This window comes from Bubalus kerabau, chromosome 9 (genome assembly GCF_029407905.1).
Source record: "Bubalus kerabau isolate K-KA32 ecotype Philippines breed swamp buffalo chromosome 9, PCC_UOA_SB_1v2, whole genome shotgun sequence".
In the NCBI taxonomy this organism is placed as follows: Eukaryota; Metazoa; Chordata; class Mammalia; order Artiodactyla; family Bovidae; genus Bubalus; species Bubalus kerabau.
The window spans coordinates 66,041,119-66,054,674 of record NC_073632.1 but is presented as its reverse complement, the minus strand read 5'-3'; positions in this window follow the sequence as shown (position 1 = coordinate 66,054,674).

Here is a 13,556-nt window from a genome sequence, read left to right as displayed (position 1 = left end):
AGCGTTTCTCGTGATGTACTCTGCATATAATTTAAACAAGCAGGGTGACAATATACAGCCTTGACGTACTCCTTTTCCTATTTGGAACCAGTTTGTTTATCCATGTCCAGTTCTAACTGTTGCTTCCTGACCTGCATATAGGTTTCTCAAGAGGCAGGTCTGGTGGTCTGGTATTCCCATCTCTTTCAGAATTTTCCACAGTTTATTGTGATCCACACAGTCAAAGGCTTTGGCATAGTCAATAAAGCAGAAATAGATGTTTTTCTGGAACTCTCTTGCTTTTTCCATGATTCAGCAGATGTTGGCAATTTGATCTCTGGTTCCTCTGCCTTTTCTAAAACCAGCTTGAACATCTGGAAGTTCACGGTTCATGTATTGCCGAAGCCTGGCTTGGAGAATTTTGAGCATTACTTTACTAGCATGTGAGATGAGTGCAATTGTGCAGTAGCCTGAGCATTCTTTGGCATTGTCTTTCTTAGGGACTGGAATGAAAACTGATGTTTTCCAGTCCTGTGGCCACTGCTGAGTTTTCCAAATTTGCTGGCATATTGAGTGCAGCACTTTCACAGCATCATCTTCCAGGATTTGAAATAGCTCAACTGGAATTCAATCACCTCCACTAGCTTTGTTCATAGTGATGGCCCACTTGACTCCACATTTCAGGTTGTATGGCTCTAGGTGATTGATCACACCATCGTGATTATCTGGGTTGCAAAAATCTTTTTTGTACAGTTCTTCTGTGTATTCTTGCCACCTCTTCTTAATATCTTCTGCTTCTGTTAGGTCCATATCATTTCTGTCCTTTATCGAGTCCATCTTTGCATGAAATGTTCCCTTGGTATCTCTAATTTTCTTGAAGAGATCTCTAGTCTTTCCCATTCTGTTGTTTTTCTCTATTTCTTTGCATTGATCACTGAAGAGGGCTTTCTTATCTCTTCTTGCTATTCTTTGGAACTCTGCATTCAAATGGGTATATCTTTCCTTTTCTCCTTTGCTTTTCACTTCTCTTCTTTTCACAGCTATTTGTTTAAGGCCTCCTCAGACAACCATTTTGCCTTTTTGCATTTCTTTTCCATGGAGATGGTCTTGATCCCTGTCTCCTGTACAATGCCACAAACCTCCATCCATAGTTCATCAGGCACTGTGTCTATCAGATCTAGTCCTTTAAATCTTTCTTACTTCCACTGTATAATCACAACGGATTTGATTTAGGTCATGCCTGTATGATCTAGTGGTTTTCACTACTTTCTTCAATTTAAGTCTGAATTTGACAATAAGGAGTTCATGATCTGAGCCACAGTCAGCTCCAAGTCGTGTCTTTGCTGACTATATATAGCTCCTCCATCTTTGGCTGCAGAGAATATGATCAATCTAATTTCGGTGTTGACCATCTGGTCATGTCCATGTGTAGAGTCTTCTCTTGTGTTGTTGGAAGGGGATGTTTGCTATGACCAGTGCGTTCTCTTGGCAAAACTCTATTAGCCTTTGCCCTGCTCCATTCCATATTCCAAGGCCAAATTTGTCTGTTACTCCAGGTGTTTCTTGACTTCCTATTTTTGCATTCCAGTCCCCTATAATGAAAAGGACATCTTTTGTGGGTATTAGTTCTAAAAGGTCTTTTAGGTCTTCATAAAACCCTTAAACTTCAGTTTCTTCAGCATTACTGGTTGGGGCATAGACTTGGATTACCATGATATTGAATGGTTTGCCTTGGAAATGAACAGAGATCATTCAGTCATTTTTGAGATTGCATCCAAGTACTGCATTTCAGACTCTTTTGTTGACCATGATGGCTACTCCATTTCTTCTAAGGGATTCCTGCCTACAGTAGTAGACATAATGGCACAGGAGCGGCCAAGAGGAGCTACTCCATGTCTGAGGTCATGGGCAGTGGCCTAGGAGAGCTACCCTACATTTAAGGTCAGGAGGGGCAACTCATCCAAGGTAAGGAGCAGAGGCTGTGCTTTTTGGAGCAGCCGTGAAGAGATACACCACATCCAAGGTAAGAGAAACCCAAGTAAGACAGTAGGCACTGAGAAAGGGCATCAGAGGGCAGACACAGTGAAACCACAATCACAGAAAACTAGTCAATCTGATCACTTGGACCACAGCCTTGTCTAACTCAATGAAACTAAGCCGTGCTGTGTGGGGCCACCCAAGACGGATGGGTCATGATGGAGAGGTCTGACAGAATACGGCCCACTGGAGAAGGGAATGACAAACCACTTCAGTATTCTTGCCTTGAGAACCCCATGAACAGTATGAAAAGGCAAAATGATAGGATACTGAGAGAGGAACTCCCCAGGTCAGTAGGTGCCCAATATGCTACCTGAGATCAGTGGAGAAATAACTCCAGAAAGAATGAAGGGATGGAGCCAAAGCAAAAACAACACCCAGTTGTGGATGTGACTGGTTATAGATGCAAGGTCTGATGCTGTAAAGAGCAATATTGCAAAGGACCTGGGATGTTAGGTCCATGAATCAAGGCAAATTGCAAGTGGTCAAATGGGAGATGGGAAGAGTAAACAGCAACATTCTAGGAATCAGCGAACTAAAATGGACTGGAATGGTTGAATTTAACTCAGATGACCATTTATGTATGACCTAAGTCAAATCCATGACAATTAAGGGAGAATGGACACATGTATATGTATGGCTAAGTTTCTCTGCTCTCCACATGAAACTATCACAACATTGTTTTTTGGCTGTACTCCAATATAAAAAAAGAGAAAATAAATAAATAAAAAAAAAGAGTAAAGGGCATAATCGGAGAAGGCAATGGCAACCCACTCGAGTACTCTTGCCTGGAAAATCCCATGGATGGAGGAGCCTGTAGGCTCCAGTCCATGGGGTCGCTAAGAGTTGGGCACAACTGAACGACGGAACGACTTCACTTTTCACTTTCATGTGTTTCCAGTGTTCTTGCCTGGAGAATCCCAGGGACAGGGGAGCCTGGTGGGCTGCCGTCTATGGGGTCGCACAGAGTCGGACATGACTGAAGCGACTTAGCAGACTTAGCAGAAAGGGCATAATAGCAGGCAGTTAAGTGAAGAAGCTTGAAGCAGAGAGAAAGAGAAAGAGAAAGGGAAATGAGAGGAGGAGTTGCTGGGAGGAGGACTAGAGAGCCTGAGAAAAGAAAAGGTCAAGAATAAGGAGTAATAGAAAAGAGAGACGGGAAGATAGGTGGAAGCCAATGGAATGATGCATAGAGAGTCTCCTGGGAAGATCTCAATGTTTCCCAAGCTCATTCTCTCCACAGAGAGCAATATTTTATTTTTTTGAATATTTTTAAATAAAATTTTATTGAAGTATAGTTGATTTACAGTGTTTTGTTAATTTATGCTGCACAGTGAAGTAAATCAGTTATGCTGCTGCTGCTAAGTCACGTCAGTCATGTCCGACTCTGTGCAACCCCATCAGAGCCCACCAGGCTCCCCCATCCCTGGGATTCTCCAGGCACATATACATATATTCATTCTTTTTTTAATTTTAATTTTATTTATTTTAACTGGAGGCTAATTAATTTACAATATTGTAGTGGGTTTTTCCATACATTGACATGAATCAGCCATGGGTGTACACGTGTTCCCCATATATAGGTCATTACAGAGTATTGAGTAAGTTTCCTGTGCTATACAGTAGGTTCTTAATAGTTGTAGACTAAGACATTAATTAGGAGAAGGCAATGGCAACCCACTCCAGTACTCTTGCCTGGAAAATCCTATGGACGGAGGAGCCTGGTAGGCTGCAGTCCATGGGGTCGCTAAGAGTCGGAAATGACTGAGTGACTTCACTTTCACTTTTCACTTTCATGCATTGGAGAAGGAAATGGCAACCCACTCCAGAGTTCTTGCCTGGAGAATCCCAGGGACCGCGGAGCCTGGTGGGCTGCTGTCTATGGGATCACACAGAGTCGGACACGACTGAAGTGACTTAGCAGCAGCAGCAGCAGGACATTAATTGAGAGAGTAAAGGTGAAGCTTTTGGAAAGATTAAGTATACATATACTCTGGGTTTAAAAAATAAAATATATTTCATAGTATATTATTTTAAAACTCCACAGGCAAAAAATTTGAAATTTTTAATATTTATATATATTAGACTATACATTTTAAGACTATGCTTTTTAAAAATACATGGGATATAATTTTTAAAATAAAATGAGATCAGAGCATACAAAGGGAGATCAAAACAACTCTATTTTCCAAGTAAATAGTATTTAATTTGTTCTTCCATTGCATTATACGTTCCTTTAATAACATTTTAGTTGATGCAAAATATTCCAGTGCACTGGAATATACTGCATCATTGTTAATGTGTTCTTTTGCCACGATGGTATTTTCTTGGAAGGTATTTGCTGTTTCCAAATAGTTTTCGGTATTGTAAACTGGCCAATACTGAAAATCCTCCATATGTATTTCTGTGTGAATATTATTTATGACTTCTTTTTAGCACCAGTTATGTGATGTGATCCTGTATTAATGAATTTGTGAATTTTTAGTCTTCTGTGATTCATTACCAAATCATCCTTCAGAAAGTTACTAAGTTACTGTGCTTCTAGCGGTATTTGAAAAACCCCACAAATAGATGTTTCTATGTTTCTCTGTAATTAGTGAAATGTTGAATTATTTTACTTACCTGAATAATATGCAATTGGAAAAAATGTGCTGAAGATTAAAGGAGACTATAATAAGTTAAACTAGATCAAAGAATGAAGAAATTTTCTCCATGGATGATTTTCTTTAAATTCCTTAAATAATGTTCTAAAGGCATTGTAATTGGAAAGGAAGAACTGATTATTAATACCAAAGGAAGGCCTATAGACTTAACAATCAGCTGCTATTTGATTAAAGGCCTGGCTTTTCCTTTTTTCTTTCCATTTCTGTGTGCACATTATAAACAATTACTTGTGGAGTTATATGGATGATCATCTTCTGCTAAAATTATCCAAATTAGCTCTTTGATATACTCTGCTGTAAATTCTGTGTATACCAGCTTCAGTCAACACAAGGTACATTTTAAGCTCTTTCCAGTGCAGAAGAATTCATTTATTTGAATTTCACATTCAATTCATAAATTATTTTTACATACTTATTACATAAGAAATGCTAAAGTTATTGTAAGTTATAGAGTATGTGAACAATTAAAATATGATCAATCAAACTGTATTTTAAGGTTATAAAATGGTAACTCCAAACATAATCATTTCAATTGATTTCTGAGGGTGTCCTTTTGCCTAAACAAGATATAGAGAAGGAGAATCTGGATTTAGATAAATGATTAAATAAAAATTATCATTTACAAAGCAGAATTTTAATTGTTATTTATTTCTTAAGATCAGTCCTAAGCAACTTTTTATGAATTATAGATAAATATGTTGTCTTTAAATAGTTTTGAGATCTGCTGTTAAGTCACTTCAGTCGTGTTTGACTCTGTGCGACCCCAGAGACGGCAGCCCACCAGGCTCCCCCGTCCCTGGGATTCTCCAGGCAAGAACACTGGAGTGAGTTGCCATTTCCTTCTCCAATGCATGAAAGTGAAAAGTGAAAGTGAAGCCGCTCAGTTGTGTCCGACTCTTAGAGACCCCATGGACTGCAGCCTACCAGGCTCCTCCGTCCATGGGATTTTCCAGGCAAGAGTACTGGAGTGGGGTGCCATTGCCTTCTGGACAGCTCAAAAAACATCATCAAATAACTTTGATAGAAATTATGTTTTTTATATATTACTCAGATTTTAAAGTCTCTGTAAGACTTTTTCCCACTCCATTTCTCCTATTTCTCAGAATTTATTTTCCAAGTCTGAAATATTAGTTTGTTTCTGATAATCATGTCTCAAAATGGTATTTGCTGAGAAAAAAAAAATCTGGATTTTAGGAAGCATACATTCTATAAAGGGAAAAAAAATAAAGATCTAATCTGAAGATGAGGATGTTTTTAAAAGCATTCAGCCTAAGACAGAAGAACTGTTAGAGTGAAAAAATATATATATCTTCTACTAAGAGACTATTAGTAGCTGATGAAAAATTTTAGGGAGAATAGTTAAAGTAATTACATCAGCCAAATTTAATGTAAAGGAATGGGAACAGCCAAAATTGAGAAGAAATTTCAGGTTTCTCATAATTAGTTAATAAGTCAGATTGAGATCCTTTTTGAGCTGACTAGGATTCCTTTTCCTTTACTGTTTAAACATATAATTTTGGATGTTAAAAAATTTTAAAGAAAGATAATTTCAATGTTTTTAACTGCTATTATTCATTTGTAATCATGCTGTATTTTGATGAATGGATGGACTTTTTACTGCTGGTTTACGAGAACCGAATTTCAATTATATCAGAAAATAATACATCTTCATTTAGAAGGCATTTCATGTAGAAAAAATTAAGTTTTCCCTGATCTATATCTAGGCATATTTTTTTTTCTGTTTGTACATAGATAAGATTTTCTGAGGCACTCATGAATATTTTGGTGGCTCCCATGGGGGTCTGACATTTCAATATTTCCTGTCATGCTTGAGAAGGAAGCATTTCGCAAAATTAAAGGCACTGATAAGCAAATCCTTCATTAATAAAACAGACTATTAAGTTTGCAGCTCCTGTACTTAAAATTTCCCTATTTTATCTAAAATTAATTTGCAGGTACCATGAAACTTTTTGAAGTCTGCTGAAAAGAGAGATGAAGTTAAGGGCAAGATTAAAAAAAAAAAAATGTCTTCATCTATAGTACATCTCTGCTCCACAGATCATTTTCTTCTTTATTTAATAATTAATGCCAGCTACACCAGCATGTTTAAATCCTCAACAGATAAGAAATAATTAAGTTAACACCACTCAAAATGATATGTAACATCTCAATCAGTGAGAATTTTTAAGTGGTAACAAGGAGAATGAAAGTATTAGAAGCTGCTCTGCAGGATATATATATTTTTTCCAGTGAAAGTCAAAGGCACATTCATACAGATGCAAGACACACCACACTTTAGTGAAGCTGTTGTATCATCTGCTAAAATAAGTGATGCAGCTGCCAGCAGTCTAATGAACACTCCGTGACACGCAGACACCACTTCTTTGGCTTTCACAGTTGCTTGCCTGCAAACCCCAAAATATATTCCAAATTTTAAAAAGTAGACATCTCCCTGGATGTTGACCCTCCCTTCATTCTCCTCTGTCTTCCAGTCTCACAAAGCTAAACAGCTTGGCTCAAAGAAAGAGGGTTAATAGTCCCCACCTTCCTCTCTTTAAGATCAGGGAATATAATAGACATGAATAGCAAAAGTCTCATTCTCTCTCTCTCTTCCTTTTATTCCTCCCTCTGTCTTCTCCCTCAGTTTGCTGGAGCAGCTATGTTCTAGTCTCCATCTCTGGAAAACCACCCATGTGCCATTGCCTGTGAATGCCATACACACCATAAGAGTCATGCTAAGTAAAGAAAACACACCATAAACATGCAATCTTCCCACAAGTACACACTGGCAAACATATTCCTTGCATTATTTTTGGACCACCATTAACACTGAGTTGACCAGAAAATTTGCACACCTTACTTAATTTGGCTTCCTTTTATTTTTATGTGCCTTATCTGAGAAATGGGGAAAATGGCATGAAATGCAAAAGTCCAGTAAAAGCAATGGCAGAGAAAAATGATTTCCTTTTTAAGCTGCGATTGTCTTCATCACCCAACCCTCATCATTAACATCATCATCATGATTACATTCCATGAAAGCTGACTGCATGTCAGGCAGATTGTTAAATTGTTTCCAAAAAATGATGGCCCTTTGGTTTTCCAATTTAGAAAAGAGATGGAAATCCCCCTGCCTCCCCTGCTAGTCCAATGGTTGAATTTGTTCAATGCCATGTAGTGTGGTTACTCCCTTCTATCCCCAGACTAAAACTTAAAAGGACACATTAACCCCAAGTCACTGCACGGCAGTGTAACCTTTGTCTTAAGCCATTCATACTAATCCCAAGCCAAATTTCCCATATAAACTGAGTGACCCAAGAAATACCTTGGGTAATTGTAAAGAGGCGGGCTAACAGGTGAAAGGCAGCAAATCTCTGCTGCCTCAGTTTGAGGGCAAGGAGGAGGTGAAGGACGGAGGCCTTCACATGTTACTAACAGCAGGACTGGCTGGCATGCTTGTCCTGTGGATACATCTAGACTTGGTCAGGTCAGTCTGAGGACTGAGCCGCAAACAAGGTAGGAACAGCACTGCTGCTTCCCATCACTGATTTGTCCACGACTCCAACCCCTTGACTTAGGACTTAAAAACATTAGCAGAAGCAAGTCAGGCTGAGGAGAGAGCTCTTTCCAATTTGTTTAATTTCATTCCCTTCTCATAACCCAGTCTTTAGGACATTTAATTTAGGTGATTTCCTTTAATAGTCAATGGTTTGTTTTCTTGAAATAACCACAGAGAACTCTATTACACAAAGGGCCAATATGTACCATTCCATGCTATTTGTAACATGGTGTTTATTCATTCATCCCTGCAGGACATTGACCATGGCCTCATGACTACCCCAGAGTCACCTGTCTTTGAATTTACCAGTCATTTACCATGTAATATACAGCATTCCTTCCATTTAGAGGAGGGATTCTGTTATTGACTTTCTTTTTCCCAGCTCCTAGGACAAAGTTTAGCTTAGGGTTGGCAGTCCCCAAATATGTTTTGAAACAAATTAAACTAAGGCAATGCATCTCATTTACATATATATATATGTATATATATATATATATATATAATATTTTCCATAGGTATTCATTTTAGTCCATTAATGATGACATCTGAAGTCAAGGACAGTTCCACTCTTTTCCCTGATACTTCTGAGGGAGTAAACAACATGAAACCGTTCCCTGATGAGTGAGGGCTCAAACTTCCCTCAAGTGGCATAGAATCTTTGGAAATGCTGACAGTCCTATCTGTATAATAGGGTCCTAGAATCAGTGGAAGTAAAGTATTTGACAGGATTTTCCAAAAAAAAAAAAAAAAATAGAAGCCATGTGCTTGTGTGTGTGGGTGTATATGTGTGTGTGTGTGTGTGTATATATATATATATATATATATATATGTATAGATAAGTGATTATGGGGTACTCATGAGGCCATGGTCAATGTCCTGCAGGGATGAATAAATAAACACCATGCTACAAATAGCATGAGATGGTACATTGGTACACACTGGCTCTTTGTGTAATAGAGTGCCCTGTGGTTATTTCAAGAAAATAAGCCATACACACACACACACATACACACATATATATATATGTAGGTATACAATAGATAGACAGATTCAAGCCCAAAGACAGTTCAGAGGCAAAGTTCGTTCTTTCTTGTGAGACCTCATTTTGTTCTTTCTTAAGATCTTCAACTGATTAGATGAAACTCATTATGGAGAGCAATTTCAAAATTTATTGATTTAAATGTTGATCTCATCTAGAACATACCTTGACAGCAGCATCTGCACTGATGTTTGATCAAATATCTGGCTATCGTGGCCTTGAAAAGTTGCCACATAAAATAAGCTATCTTATTAAATATTATAATAATATGATAATTTCTGGAAAAATTATTTGAATAACCGCAGTATGGCGGTAAAGCGTCTGTCTACAATGAAGGAGACCTGGGTTTGATCCCTGGGTCAAGAAGTTCCCTGGAGAAGGAAAAGGCAACCCACTCCAGTACTCTTGCCTAGAAAATCCCATGGAGGGAGGAGACTGGTATCCATGGGGTCGCAAAGAGTCGGACACGACTGAGTGACTTCACTTTCACTTTCAGTATGGCATAGAAAAAGCTCTGGAAAAAAACGATTAAACACCCAAAGATAAAAATTTCACATGACAACTTGAACTAACTGAAGTTTTGCCAAAAGGTACTAACTTTTTCTATATCAATTCTCTGTAGAATTTAAATTTATGAACTTAGGAAAGGTTGGAAGTTGCATGCTTTAGCAAAAAGGCAAAAATCTTCTCTTCAATTTCCTACCTGATATAATTTCTTTACATGCACTCTAAGTAACTGTAAAGCAATGATTAATAAAAAAAAAAAGCAGTTCCCTTTTGTGTCTCTCTAATTTTGCAAAAATTCTTGGCTCATCTATTAGAATTCCAATAGGAAATCAAGATTCTGTTCAAATATAAGTTGTTTTCTGCTTTCATCTATGAGTCTATAGTATATGGTATATAACTTTTTAAAAGCAATCTGATTTTATTCAACTTATTTAGATGTAATTCTGTCCTATTTATACTGTTCATACTGTTCATGGGGTTCTCAAGGCAAGAATACTGAAGTGGTTTGCCATTCCCTTCTCCAGCGGACCACATTCTGTCAGATCTCTCCACCATGACCCGCCCATCTTGGGTTGCCTCACAGGCATGGCTTCGTTTCATTGAGTTAGACAAGGCTATGTGTGTGATTAGAGTGACTAGTTTTCTGTGAGTATGGTTTCAGTGTGTTTGCCCTCTGATGCCCTCTTGCAACACCTACCGTCTTACTTGGGTTTCTCTTACCTTGGGTGTGGGGTATCTCTTCACGGCTGCTCCAGCAAAGCGCAGCCATTGTTCCTTACCTTGGACGAGGGGTATCTCCTCACCGCTGCCCTTCCTGACCTTCAATGTGGGATAGCTCCTCTAGGCCTTCCTGCGCCCGTGCCGTGCAGCCACAGCTCCTTGGGACGTGGGGTTGGTCCTCCCAGCCGCCGCCCCGACCTCGGACGCGGGGTAACTCCTCTCATCACTGCCCCTGACCTCGGACGTGGGGTAACTCCTCTTGTCGTGCCCCCCGCCCCGACCTCGGATGCAGGGTAGCTCCTCTTGGCCGTTCCTGCCCCGTCGCAGTCTGGTACTTTCGGCCGCTGCCCCTGACCTCGGATGTGGGGTAACTCCTCTTGGCCGCCGCCCTTCAGGCATGGGGTCCTCCCGGCTTCTGCCCCTGACCTCAGATGTGGGGTGGCTCCTCTCGGCCGCACTTGGTGCACTGGCTGCAGCCACCCGCGCTTGATGCACCAGCTGCAGCCGCCTGCAGCAACACGATAGGATACTGAAAGAGAAACTCCCCAGGTCAGTAGGTGCCCAATATGCTACTGGAGATCCGTGGAGAAATAACTCCAGAAAGAATGAAGGGATGGAGCCAAGGCAAAAAGAATACCCAGCTGTGGATGTGACTGGTGAAAGAAGCAAGGTCTGATGCTGTAAAGACCAATATTGTATAGGAACCTGGAATGTCAGGTCCATGAATCAAGGCAAATTGGAAGTGGTCAAACAAGAGATGGCAAGACTGAATGTTGACATTATAGGAATCAGCGAACTAAAATGGACTGGAATGGGTGAATTTAACTCAGATGACCATTATATCTACTACTGCAGGCAGGAATCCCTCAGAAGAAATGGAGTAGCCATCATGGTCAACAAAAGAGTCCGAAATGCAGTACTTGGATGCAATCTCAAAAATGACTATGATCTCTGTTCGTTTCCAAGGCAAACTATTCAATATCACAGTAATCCAAGTCTATGCCCCAACCAGTAATGCTGAAGAAGCTGAAATTGAACGGTTCTATGAAGACCTACAAGACCTTTTAGAACTAACACCCAAAAAAGATGTCCTTTTCATTATAGGGGACTGGAATGCAAAAGTAGGAAGTCAAGAAACACCTGGAGTAACAGGCAAATTTGGCCTTGGAATATGGAATGAAGCAGGGCAAAGAATAGAGTTTTGCCAAGAAAATGCACTGGTCATAACAAACACCCTCTTCCAACAACACAAGAGAAGACTCTATACATGGACATCATCAGATGGTCAATACTGAAATCAGATTGATTATATTCTTTGCAGCCAAAGATGGAGAAGCTCTATACAGTCAGCAAAGACAAGACTGGGAGCTGACTGTGGCTCAGACCATGAACTCCTTATTGCCAAATTCAGACTGAAATTGGAGAAAGTAGGGAAAACCACTAGATCATTCAGATATGACCTAAATCAAATCCCTTATGATTATACAGTGGAAGTGAGAAATACATTTAAGGGCCTAGATCTGATAGATAGAGTGCCTGATGAACTATGGACTGAGGTTCATGACATTGTACAGGAGACAGGGATCAAGACCATCCCCATGGAAAAGAAATGCAAAAAAGCAAAATGGCTGTCTGGGGAGGCCTTACAAATAGCTGTGAAAAGAAGAGAAGCGAAAAGCAAAGGAGAAAAGGAAAGATATAAACATCTGAATGCAGAATTCCAAAGAACAGCAAGAAGAGATAAGAAAGCCTTCTTCAGCAATCAATGCAAAGAAATAGAGGAAAACAACAGAATGGGAAAGACTAGGGATCTCTTCAAGAAAATCAGAGATACCAAAGGAACATTTCATGCAAAGATGGGCTCGATAAAGGACAGAAATGGTATGGACCTAACAGAAGCAGAAGATATTAAGAAGAGGTGGCAAGAATACACAGAAGAACCGTACAAAAAAGGTCTTCACGACCCAGATAATCACGATGGTGTGATCACTGACCTAGAGCCAGACATCCTGGAATGTGAACTCAAGTGGGCCTTAGAAAGCATCACTATGAACAAAGCTAGTGGAGGTGATTGAATTCCAGTTGAGCTCTTCCAAATCCTGAAAGATGATGCTGTGAAAGTGCTGCACTCAATATGCCAGCAAATTTGGAAAACTCAGCAGTGGCCACAGGACTGGAAAACCTCAGTTTTCATTCCAATCCCAAAGAAAGGCAATGCCAAAGAATGCTCAAACTACCACACAATTGCACTCATCTCACACACTAGTAAAATAATGCTCAAAATTCTCCAAGCCAGGCTTCAGCAATACGTGATCCATGAACTTCCTGATGTTCAGACTGGTTTTAGAAAAGGCAGAGGAACCAGAGATCAAATTTCCAACATCCGTTGGATCAGCGAAAAAGCAAGAGAGTTCCAGAAAAACATCTATTTCTGCTTTATTGACTATGCCAAAGCGTTTGACTGTGTGGATCACAATAAACTGTAGAAAATTCTGAAAGAGATGGGAATACCAGACCACCTGATCTGCCTCTTGGGAAATTTGTATGCAGGTCAGGAAGCAACAGTTAGAAGTGGACATGGAACAACAGACTGGTTCCAAATAGGAAAAGGAGTTCGTCAAGGCTGTATATTGCCACCCTGCTTATTTAACTTATATGCAGAGTACATCATGAGAAATGCTGGACTGGAAGAAACCCAAGCTGGAATCAAGACTGCCGGGAGAAATATCAATAACCTCAGATATGCAGATGACAACACCCTTATGGCAGAAAGTGAAGAGGAACTCAAAAGCCTCTTGATGAAAGTGAAAGTGGAGAGTGAAAAAGTTGGCTTAAAGCTCAACATTCGGAAAATGAAGATCATGGCATCCAGTCCCATCACTTCATGGGAAATAGATGGGGAAACAGTGGAAACAGTGTCAGAGTTTATTTTTCTGGGCTCCAAAATCACTGCAATGGTAACTGCAGCCATGAAATTAAAAGACGCTTGCTTCTTGGAAGGAAAGTTATGACCAACTTAGATAGCATATTGAAAAGCAGAGACATTACTTTGCCA